The 12424-nt window shown below is 43.5% G+C and overlaps 1 long non-coding RNA gene across 1 annotated transcript; it reads right to left on the minus strand.

The window, feature by feature from the left end:
* Window positions 1-2936: 2936 nt before the first annotated feature.
* LOC135907878 (uncharacterized) lies at window positions 2937-6241 on the minus strand. Its single transcript, XR_010566146.2, has 2 exons — window positions 6137-6241; window positions 2937-3107 (listed from the first exon to the last, which is right to left on the minus strand). It is a non-coding gene; the product is annotated as an uncharacterized lncRNA (long non-coding RNA).
* Between the last annotated feature and the right edge of the window lie 6183 nt (window positions 6242-12424).

The raw sequence follows: 12424 nt of genomic DNA on the forward strand, positions 1-12424 counted from the left end.
ACGGATCAGGAATTAACAAAAAGAAAGGGGGTTAACCGAGTGGCCCGATTTTTATTAGCAATATCATAAGATGCCAACAAACATTGACACCAAGGACAGCATAGGGAAAATTAGTTGTGCTTAATGAATGAAATAAAGAAGCGATAAATTAATGGCAATGAAAGTGGATGAAAAAAGAACTTGCCGCAGGTGGGGAACGATCCCAAAACCTTCGCATTATGCGTGCGATGCTCTACTGATTGAGCTACCACGGCGCAAATACCCCATCCACTTTCTTTGGTATTTATGTTTCCTAGTAGAAACCAGGGAGCCCCAGCCAGGAAATCAGGGAGTCCCAGCCCCACCACTCACAAACCTTGGCGGCGGACATGGAACATCCTTTCTGCCGCAGGCGTCACCAGAACGGGATCTTTTTGGGTGAAGGCAACCGGTCAATAATCCCACACATGCTACCTGAAGGCATAAATGTTGCCGGATTCGAAACCCTTGTTATGTAATAAACGAGAAGAAAAGGGCTTAACTGAGGGACCCGATTTTATTAGTCATGTCATAAAAAGCCAACAAACGCCTACATCAAGGACAGCATAGGGGAATTTACATATGCTCAATGAATGAAACAAAGAAACGATAAATTAGTGGGAATGAAAGTGGATAAAAAAACAACTTGCCGCAGATGGGAAACCATCCCACAACCTTCGCATTTCATTCCCATTATATTTATCCTTTCTTTATTTCATTTACTAAGCACAAGCAATTTCCCCTACACTGTCCACAGTGTCAGTGTTTGTTGGCTTCTTATGATGCGGGCCAGGAATTATACGATAAAAATGATTTTCTGCTTTGTCTGTGAATGCAACTGGAAAATGAAGACTGCAGTCCAAACTTGGCATTACGAATTTTCTAGTGCACTCGTCAGTTTTTGTTTATGCGTGTTAATTACGAAATTATTTGTTTTTGGCGACCCTGTGGTCCGTATACTTTTGCTCATGGATGTTATGGATATAATTTAGAACTCCCAGGCTTCTCCTTCATAAGTAGGCTAGAATGATTTCGTTCAAATGCATAGCTTTATGGAACCTTTCATTCGTAGCTGTTTAGCCAAAAGCTTATGCTAATCCATTCTATTTTTTCTATGTTTGAGGCTGATCAACATTTTACTATTTGAATATAATTAGTCCAGAGGACCTTGGTGCGTTATGCATATTTTTGTTTGTTTCGGTCTTACCAATGTGAGGTGACATTGTAGTTACTGTAACAAGTTTCAAGAAATTGTGTAAAACAGTCACATTTTCTAGTTTGCATAGTTCAGTAGGACATTGCAACGCTCAAATAACTACCTGCCTGACGTGACTGAAACGTGACATTTGAGATTATCTCCAAATTTCAGGCTCCGTTACACCATTTATTAAATTCAGCTGCGGTGTCAATTAAAATTTAGGACCGCAGGTGAGGAGGCAGTAGTAGCGTTGAAGGCATTATCTTTTCCAGAGTCGATGAGTCATTTTGCGGGCACAGCCCAGGGATTAATTATCTCTAGCGCCACATCTTGTACTGCAACTAGTGTCACCAGCGAAATGGCACAATGCCACTTTACTAAATATGAGCGGTTTATTTTTCCCGTACATTTGCCGCACTGATATATAGAGCTCTTGGCGGATGCGAATCCTGTGCGTTATGGCGCAAACTAACTGGCACTTTCGCTGGGACGTCACTATTGGCATTGTCTTTGCCGATGCCTTCGCACGTTGTTTTTCACTAATTACCTTACTTTCGTCGCATCCTCCAATGTGGGTGCCTGCGATGTTTGAGGCTTAACATAATCGTTCTCACGTGCGTCTCTTCTGTGCCACCGATGCTGTTTTAACGTGCATGAGGACGAACAATTGCGCGCATCCACGCTGTTAACATTTTCTAATCGATGCACATAAGGTAGTGCTCGTCCAGCTCGCTATGGCTGATTCTGGCCTCCTAAATGCATGCGCATGCGCCACTGCTCTTATAGTCTTTGTGGAGCGTAAAGCCTTGCACTTCATGCCCACCACGGTTGTTTCGCCATGGCTAATGGTTAGAATGCTAGACTCCCAAATGCACATTGTTCACAAGTGGGCGTGGAGCTTTCTTTTTCTTCATTCTGCGGCACTGGCTACCCTTACAAAAATTTTTATAGAAAATCCATAGACAGTCCATAGACATTTGTCTATGAAGTCTATAAACTGTCTATAGACATTTCTTTAGACTGGTCTATAGAGAGTCTATAGATTTATGGCCGCACACTTTTTATAGACTGGTCTATAAAAAGTCTGAGTTTATAGACTGTCTATAGACATTTCTTTAGACTAGTCTATAGACAGTCTATAGACTTATGGCCGCACACTTTTTATAGACTAGTCTATAAAAAGTCTGAGTCTATAGACCGTCTATACACTGTCTATAGACTGTCTGTAGACTTATGGCCATACACTTTTTATAGACTAGTCTATAAAAAGTCTGAGTCTATAGATTGTCTATAGACTTTCGATAGACTTATGGCCATACACTTTTTATAGACTAGTCTATAAGAAGTCTAAGTCTATAGACTCTCTATAGACCGTCTATAGACTTATGGCCATACACTTTTTATGGACATTTTATAGACAAGTCTACAAAGAGTGTATAAGGCCATAACTCCATAGCGGCTATCTACAAGTTAGTTTACATTTTTCATTACATGCGGTAGCAAAACGTTTTGAATGTATTTCATTTCATTTTATAGATATGAAATGCATGGAATGCAGATATTATGCATGTGCACCTGTTCCTTTTCATCTGCACTTATGCATTACCAATAGTAGATTAATAAAGCTCCTGAACCAGCTGTACTTTCATATATGTTGCATAAACAGAAAAAATTTATATAGTGCTGAATCATGCAGTGCAAAAAATAAAACAAATGCACCGGCAATACATTAACCGTTTTTATTGCTCGATATAATACACGAATTCCTTAAATTCTTGTCTTATGCTATTATGGAAACAGATTAAATATTTACACTACTCCTTGGCAAGCATGGTCGCCAGGCTGGCCTTGACCTTTGTGTCATTAGTCCCAAAGGTGCTGCAGGTGTATGCTGCAAATAAGTACATGCAGCAATATGAGGTAAAAATAACAGATGTGTATTCTTTGTGTGTTCATTAAGCAGCTGAATATATTTACTCAAACCATCTAAGTCAATACTTAATGCGGTTTAACTATGACTAATGGCTGCTTGTCAATACAAATCAGTACCTTTATGCAATGTTCTATTGCATGGTATGGTAAACAATTAAACAGTCACAACTGCTGCTCGTGTCAGCAACAGTATGTTCCCTTTTATGACAAGTTCATATATGATGCATTAATGTACTTATCCCAAATGGTCCCTATATTTATTGCGGAAACGTTACCCAGTTGGGCTGTCTGTACAGTTTTTTTGGCTGGTAGTTAAGTATGCCCGTGCAGAGGGATGTTTTCAGGAGACGTGACTGGAATATTCCCAGTATCATGCCTAAGATTGTAATTTATTTTGCTTAGTACACATTGAAATGTATTTCTCATACTTTTAAATGAATGGGTCATTGGCCATAACTTCAACAGATGGCGGATGGGTTGATTGTATTGATATGGTACCTTAATGTCTTGCAGGTAATGAGGCCTCTTGGGCATGCTAACAGGTTTCCAAGTTAGGTATACCACATGAGCACCCGAAATACCACACGAGCACTTTGTGTCATGGCACGACAGATATGCACCTCCTAGGAAACAGAACTGATAGTATAGTTCGAATGAATTCTATCACAGTAAATTATTTAAGGTGCTTTGAAAGATGAAAATTTTTTCTAGGCTATCGAGGTTCAGGACGTTTAGTTAACGCAAAAAAAAACGTATTGAGTAAGAAATGCCTTGTCAGTCTGCTTGACTTTCTTTTTTTTTCAATAAATAGAACCAATTTCCTTCAATTTTTATGAAGTGAAACGTTTTAAAAATATATTTAACACAGATACTTTCTGGAAACTTTGACATGTAACAAGACAGCATACCTATGTGGCCAATTTAAAGTTTCCCGATCTTTTTCCAAGCCTTTCCTGGCTGTTTTCATGAAAATTTTCTGGCAATCTATGACGCCTGCAGCTTAAGTGCAATAAAAAATACTATGGTTTAATGCTTGCCAAGTAGTGCCAGTCCATAATATTTAGATAAAACGAATAACACGTCAGTCACTTAACATGTAGTATTAGATGCAACTGACTTGAATCCCTTGTTTAATAAAGCTGACAAGGGCTTCGGCAAGTTTGTAATTGATGGCCACACGAGTACAGCACGGAAGACACAGAGACACGCGTAAAACAAATGCAACAATGTGAGGGAAAACTATACAATGAGTTATTTTTACGGTTCAATAGTAGTTTTCTATATAATTTGCTCTCACCACTTATGCCTCTAGTTGACTTTGTTTATCTATGACTAAAGACTACATGGCAATATTAATCAGTACCATTATGATGTTTCGTTATATTATAGTATGATAAGCAGTTAGACAACCATAATGGTAGCCGGTGTTAGCAACGGTACGTTTCGTTTCAAGACAGGTTCATGTGACACACAGTGTACTCATAAAAATGAAAGAAATGTGAGAATCCCAAACGATTCCTATAATAATTGTTGAAACAAAGATACCCTGCTGGACTGTGCACATTTTTCAGGTGTTAATGCAATGTGCCCGTGCCGATCGAACATTCTCAGCATACTGACTGCAGTTTTGAACAATCACGTTAACATTTGCAATTTATTTCCGCATAGAACAGTCTGCATTGTCTCTTTTCTCATACTTCGAGATGAATACATTTGTTACACTTTCAGTAGAATGCGCATGAATGGGGGCGTACTGATCAGGTCACTTATCAACTAAAACATGTTACGATCTCTTAGGTGTGTTAATAAGGGTAGAACAAATGCAATGTCCACTGAATTATTTGAATAATCTGTGCGTTATCTACTAAGAAAAGACCACCAAATTGATAATCTGGCTCTTTTTTCTTTTGTACAGCGCATATAGTATGCAGTCTGTCCAAGACGACGGCACTACATGCAACAGTAATGAAAACCGGAACACTTATTGCGCACGACAAGGGCTTCATACCGTGCACGACTGGCACAATGCGAATCTGCGCCAGCAGCTGCCTAGAGATTAAGAGCACGTAAACTGCATAACCACAAAGCATCGAAAGGCGCTTAACGCTTTTCATATAGCTCGAAAGATAACTTCTGCTGCTAAACTGTTTAAAAAAGAGAAAAAACAAATCTTCCAACTACCGTCAAACGCAATGCCTTCAGTCTGAAACGTGTAAAGGTGCTTCCCGGAGCGACTAATTTATTGTGCTCCAATTTTTTCGGCTAATTTAAGTTGCGAAGCTGCGAGTGACTGAGCTTATCGCAGGTTTCATGCTCCAAAAGCGTTTGTGGTTGCATATAAATTGATTGGGTGAATCTAGAGATTTTCGCTTGACATTTCTTCAAGTCTCGTGTTTTGCTTGCGGTAACTTCCCAAAATTATTTAGATTGGTTGCCAGAAACCTTAAAAATACTGCTACCTTAAAAACAATGCGAAAACGGCAGTGCACACACTGCTGATGCATGCCCCGCAAACACGGCCTTTCATCCGAGTACGTTAGCAGTTATTTAACTATACGTGTCTGTCAGAACATTCTTGATGCTAACACAATTTCGAGATATATACGTAAAGCGTGTCACGAGAATTTCACTACACATGCGGCGCAGCATTCATCGCGGCCGGATCAAGCGCCACGAAATGAGATCTACCACACTGGCTGCCCAACATACACAATCCGCTTAGTGGTAGGTCAATATCAAGTTAAAACATGGTGTAGCTTCCTTCTTTACGCACCTAAACTATTATGCGAAAATCAACAAGCCCGAGCGATCGCTCGCCGTAAACCTTCCGTATAGTAGAAGCGAGAACAAGAGCGCGTTATGAAACCATGTCAACGACAAACCGACACTATACCCGAGTCGCCTGCGCTACATGCAGCCGCTTCGCGCTACGAAATGCGCTCACATAATCATGAGCTATTGACGCAAAACATCTTTGCTAAAGCTTACCGTTCAGTGTAGTTGACGTGTGATGCCACAAAGATGACACGCATACACAGACACCAACGTTCAGGCGGACACCGCACACCGGTACAACCGTATACGTGCCTGGCGCACTCGTTGTGATGGCGCACCGCCGCGCATGCGCAAGATCTCCGCGCATGCGCAGGAGCTCCGCGCGCAAGAGCGCGCGCGCTCGGAGGAGTGTGAGCGCCTTTTCCTCCTTCATTTTTTTTTTCGCTCTCTCTCTGCGCGCCATGCGCGCCGGAACGGGTGGCTTATTCATCTTTATCACCATTATTCATCTTTTTTCGTGGACGAAGGAAATGCGCTGGCAGGTTGTATGACAAACGCTGTGGGCTATCGTATGAGACTGGAACGCTAACTTGAATGCGCTGTTTGTAAAAGCCATTACAGGGCCCTTCAAAGGTTTCAGACGCATTATTGCCAGCGTCGATTAGTAATACAGCGTACTTGTAGCATATCTTCCAGCGTACCACCAAATGTGATGCCCGCACGTATGTTAGTGCTAATTTTCTGTTCCGGTGATAGGTCAAAGCAATCAGTACAGCATTGAGGTACTCATATGCGTGGCTGCCCAGGCATACCGCCGGCGAAATACTGGGTGGGCTCTGATAATTTGGCACCTATTTTAAGTGAATGAGAAACTTTGATGGGTTTATAGTGCAGGATATCAGTCAACAAAAAACCGCCCTATGTTAGTGACGCAGCCGAGGTATGAAGAAAATGTGAAAAGTATCCGAGAATCGGACGACACACAACGCGAACACCACATGCGCGACATCGGTTCATCGCACATTCACAAAGTCCGCATTGTCAGCTACAAACATTACGAGTCCTTGCTGTTAGCTCGATGCCTGTTTGGAATCCACTTGTAGCTGAAGCTGGCGTTCATAACAACTATTATAACAATTGGATCGGCGTTTTGCTTTCTTTATTCTACTGCCGCAAAAGTGATGCGACAACTGTGAAGACTGTCTTGGGATTGCCGAGACCGACTACGTAGATCATATCATGTGGTCAACAAATGCGGAGGTATACACTATGTGTATACTAATGTCTACAAATAGGCTCTACAGCAATCTCAGCAGTATACAACTTCAGTGGCTTATATCAAACGCAGCTACGTATTATCCTCCGGTACCTGCGCTTGGTTATAGCGTACACGGGTTGGGCCCAGATTAACGATGTTTGTCTATTGTTAATCTATAGACATGCAATACCACGACAACTCAGAGGCAGACCAGGTGGTGAATTCACCACCTGGTCTGCCGGCTTTCGCGACTTATTCACCACCTTTGCCACATCATTACCATCTGACCTTCACCAGCTGGTCTCGCGAAGTGTACGTCCGGGAAGCAGCCAGGATTAGGGCCTTCGGGTGCCTGGAAGACCTTTGTGACTCGGACGTTGCCTGTTCCGCCGCGATCCTCGTTCGGTGCAGCTGCACCGAATGACGACTAGCAGTCTGCACGGTTTGCCCGCCGCGCCGGGGTTGCACGCGGTGCCGGTCGCGCATGAACCAGTGCCATATCATCGCCTTCGCAGAGGGCGGGGAGTATGGGAACTCGGCATTACATATTATCGACTTTCTTATATAGACATTCAATACACCAGGAGAGAAAAAGAAATAGAAACCTTAGCCGACTATTATTATTAACTGTCTAATACAGAGAGTCTATAGACAGAGTATGGACAAAAATAAATAGAGACTGTATCGGCTTTCGTCTATAGGTAGTCTATATAGAGGGGAAGCAGACAAAAAAGAAACAAACACCTTATCGACTTTTTTCTATAGACCGTCCATAATCTATGAGTAGACGAAAACAAATAGAAACCTTATCGACTTTCGTCGTTAGAAAGTCTGTAGACAAAGTATGGACAAAAATAGATAGAGACCGTATCCACTTTCGTCTATAGGTAGTCCATAGAGGGGAAGGATAAAAAAAAACACCTTATCGACTTTTTTCTATAGACTGTCTATAGACTGCGAGTAGACAAAAAGAAATAGAAACCTTATCAACTTTCGTCTATAGAAAGTCTATAGACAAAGTATAGCCGCCGTGGTTGCTCAGTGGCTATGGTGTTAGACTGCTGAGCACGAGGTCGCGGGATCGAATCCCGGCCACGGCGGCCGCATTTCGATGGGGGCGAAATGCGAAAACACCGGTGTACTTAGATTTAGGTGCACGTTAAAGAACCCCAGGTGGTCGAAATTTCCGCAATCCTCCACTACGGCGTGCCTCATAATCAGAAAGTGGTTTTGGCACGTAAAACCCCATAGTTTAATTTAATTTTATAGACAAAGTATGGACAAAAATAGATAGAGACCGTAATCCACTTTTGTCTATAGGTAGTCCATGGAGGGGAAGGATACAATAAAGAAACAAACTCCTTATCGACTTTTTTCTATAAACTGTCTATAGACTGCGAGTAGACAAAAGAAATAGAAACCTTATCGACTTTCGTCTATAGAAAGTCTATAGACAAAGTATGGACAAAAATAGATAGAAGCTGTATCGACTTTCGTCTATAAGTACTCCAGAGAGGGGAAGTAGGCAAAAAAGAGCAAACACCTTATCGACTTTTTTCTATAGACCGTCTATAGACTGCGTATAGACAAAAAGAAATAGAAACTTTATCGACTTTCGTCTATAGACAGTCTACAGACTTTGTATCAACAAAAGGCCAAATCTATAGAAAGGAAAGGTCGTCTATAAGAAGTCTATAGACTTTCTATACACAGTCTAAAGTCATTTTTGTAAGGGTAAGCTTAAGATGACGAGGTGAACTAACCACAACAGAAATCGTGGTTGCGTGCCTTCGACGACGACAGGGGTCTCTGTCAGCGTAGCAGAGTGGACGGATGGACGGAACGGAGGGACACGGCAAATCTGATTTGAAGCACTTAATTGCTGTTGAAGTAACATATATATTATAAGGAAGAAGACAAAGGCCCGTTCCTGAGCCATCGGCAACGACTAGCGCGTAGTAGACGCTCGAGCTCGGAGCCAGCACTACCTCTTAAGATTTGGTGGAGGTTCTTGGGTCTCCGCAACTTGTGCATCGTGGAGTTTCGCACAGGCACGCTGCCTCCAGGCATGCCACAAGAGAAATATTTTTCTCAGAAAAGAAAAGGGAGATGATGGTTGGAGCAGAGCCATGTTAGTCCCTGAAGCTAAGGCCCAAACAATGAAACGTTCCTTTCCTTCGAGCGCTTCCTAACCTTACTTGAGGCCTCCTTACAGCGAAGGACCGATGGAGGAAGCAAGCATACTCTGAAAGCTCCCTTCACCCGTCCTCACGTAAGGAGCGGTTGCCGCCATGCCTGGGTTCGAGATTATCTCTTAAAAGCTTTAGGCGAACACCAGGACACCACAATTCAATAAAAAAGGTTGTATCGTCGCACAATATTTAAGTTGATGAGCTAATATAGAGAAACGTGGACACTTTTTTCTTTTTTTTGTTTACTAAACCTAAAGAAGCAGCGCATTACAGTGCGAAACTTGATGTGCTGCAGCAACGCTGGCACGCCTAGCAACGCCTAGCAACGCTTCCATGCCACACGCGTGACTGGAACGAACGTGCCTGGCAAAACGTACCGTGCTCGCGCTTCTCCGAAGGTGGGCGACAGCGCGCATGCGCAAGCAAACGTCACGTGGTTAAGCAGTGAGGCGAAGCGCTCGTTGAGGGCCAGGAGCGGCGTAAGGACGCATGAAGGTATCTTGGCCCAAACAATAAAACGTTCCTTTCCTTCGAGCGCTTCCTAACCTTACGTGAGGCCTCCTTACAGCGAAGGACCGATGGAGGAAGCAAGCGTACTCTGAAAGCTCCCTTCACCCGTCCTCACCTAAGGAGCGGTTGCCGCGTGCCTGGGTTCGAGATTATCTCTTCAAATCTTTCCGCCAACACCATTATTCTATTAAAATATGTTGTATCGTCGCACAATCTTTAAATTGAATAGCTAATATAGAGAAGCGTGGACGCTTTCTTCTGGTTTTGTTTACTAAAGTTTAAAAAAGTTGCGCATTACAGTCCAAAACTTGATGTGCTCCAACAACGCTGGCACGCCGGCGGTTTGCAACGCCTAGCAACGCCTAGCAATGCTTTCATGCCGCACGCGTGACTGAAACGAACATGCCTGACAAGACGTACCATGTTCGCGCTTCTCCGCAGGTGGGCGACAGTGCGCATGCGCAAGCGAATGCCACGTGGCTAAGCAGTGAGGTGAAGCGCTCGTTCAGGGCCAGGAGCGGCGTAAGGACGCATGAAGGTAGCTTTGGAGCTACCTTATGCTGAGGAAGCACCAAGGAAGCCTTCACCGAGGGCCCCTCAGTAAGGAAGCTTTCAGAGTGACATAAGGTAGCCTCACCGCAATGAAGGCTTCCTTAGTGAGGTAAGGAAGATATCATTGTTAGGCTCCTTATGCTGAGGAAGCACCAAGGAAGCCTTCACCGAGTGCGCCTCAGTAAGGAAACTTTCAGAGTGACATAAGGTAGCCTCACTGCAATGAAGGCTTCCTTACTGAGGTAAGGAAGATTTCATTGTCTGGCCCTAAGCGGGTAGGTCGGGTAACCATAAAAACAAGCCCCATTGCAATAGGTCTAACTTCGACCCTTCATTATTAAGAACGTATTGTTTCCCATTATTCTCACCCATTACGGCGTGCCTCATAATCGGGTTGGGGTTTCGGCACGTAAAAACCCAGAGTTCAATTAAATTTAACCTGTGGAAGGCAAATAAGAATCCAAAAGACTGAGAATATAATCCGAAAGAAATTTCAAGGAATCTAATGGAGAATTTCTGAAATCCAACGCAAGTCACATGTTAAGCATTCCGCTAAAAAGAAAGAAAAGAAGCAAAAAGAATTGGTCGCCGGCATTTGTGGCGGAGTTCGAGCCCAGACTTCTTAAATAGCGAAGTTCGCTAAGTCAAGCAGAGCAAGAGGCGCCATATGCAACAACAAAGTAGAAACTAAAACAAGTGACAAACATTGGAAAAAGGTTGGTGTCCTGTACACGACAGCACCACATACTTTTGAAAACATCGTCAAGTTTCCGATGTAGTCATGTCCAATTCTGGGCTGTCCAGCTGGCTCACGACGTGGCCGCGAGGCTTGGCCTTCCGGCCCCGACATGGGAGCGGTCCGCTTAGTTGTTAATTATCACTATCACTATAAGACTGGCATGCTTGTTTTATGTTTTACTGTTACTTACGTTCTTGCTACACGATTTATCAATATATAGTTTAGCTACCGATCCACGTTCGTCTGCAGGTGCCTGCGACATAACAATTGGAAACAGCACAATCCCTACTCATCCTGAACGTACTGCTTAGGTTAACTGCTTTTCTGAATGTCGTCTTGCCTAATACAGAAGAATGTGATTACAGGAAGAGACATTGGTTCTCTTACAACTTTTTGAGTCACTGCAAGGCGGCGTATTAAAATGGCATAGCTTTAAAAACTATACGAAAAACCTCGTCAGACAACCGCATGACTAGTTCAGAAAGCTTTGTAGCGACTTTTCTCTTGTGTAGTTGTATGTTCTGCATCCTCGCAGTGCTGCTGCACTAGCGTCATGGATGTAAAGCTCTCAGCGATGCAGTTTTAGCGAACACGGGCTTCTATAAAACACTGGTGGTTTGGTGAAAACGCGTGCGATAAAAGATGGAGAACCGACCAGACCGCCACTGCCATGTCACGATACCAGAAATATCACTGCCAGCTACGTCGCTCTGTGGGTCTAGAGTTTGAGTGAAAACTTAATATAGGAAGAAGGTTGTGTTCACATAAACTATATCTAGTCGCGGTGATATTCAGTGCTCGGGCCTATTTGCTTGCCAGCGCAGATACGGTATCCTGTGTTCCTAACTTTATTTTAAGCCCGACGTTTTTGCAATAATATCATTAGGTGGCCGCCTCCTCCCAGGCTAGGTTCCGGGGAGTCTGGGGAGCTCCATATCCAAAACTGTGGGCAGCCCTCAACACGCGACGTGCCAGACGCGGTGCTTCCTTCCCTTAGTGTCCCCCTGGGAGCAGGTGCGCTACTCTGTGGATTCGACCGGCCACTCTGCGTGCGGACCAGAAGGAGTGATGGGGGAGAAGGGGAAAGCTGCCTCTCGATTGGCTACTTTAAATTCGATCCGCTATCCGTCAGAGGCAACAAAATAATGCAGACTGCATTCAAACTAAGTGATCGGTTCCCCCCCCCCCCCTCGTCCAGGCAGGCACCCCTCGCACCTATAACTTGTAAAGCCGCGTATATACACGAAAAT

This window comes from Dermacentor albipictus, chromosome 1, assembly GCF_038994185.2.
Source record: "Dermacentor albipictus isolate Rhodes 1998 colony chromosome 1, USDA_Dalb.pri_finalv2, whole genome shotgun sequence".
NCBI classification, from domain to species: Eukaryota; Metazoa; Arthropoda; class Arachnida; order Ixodida; family Ixodidae; genus Dermacentor; species Dermacentor albipictus.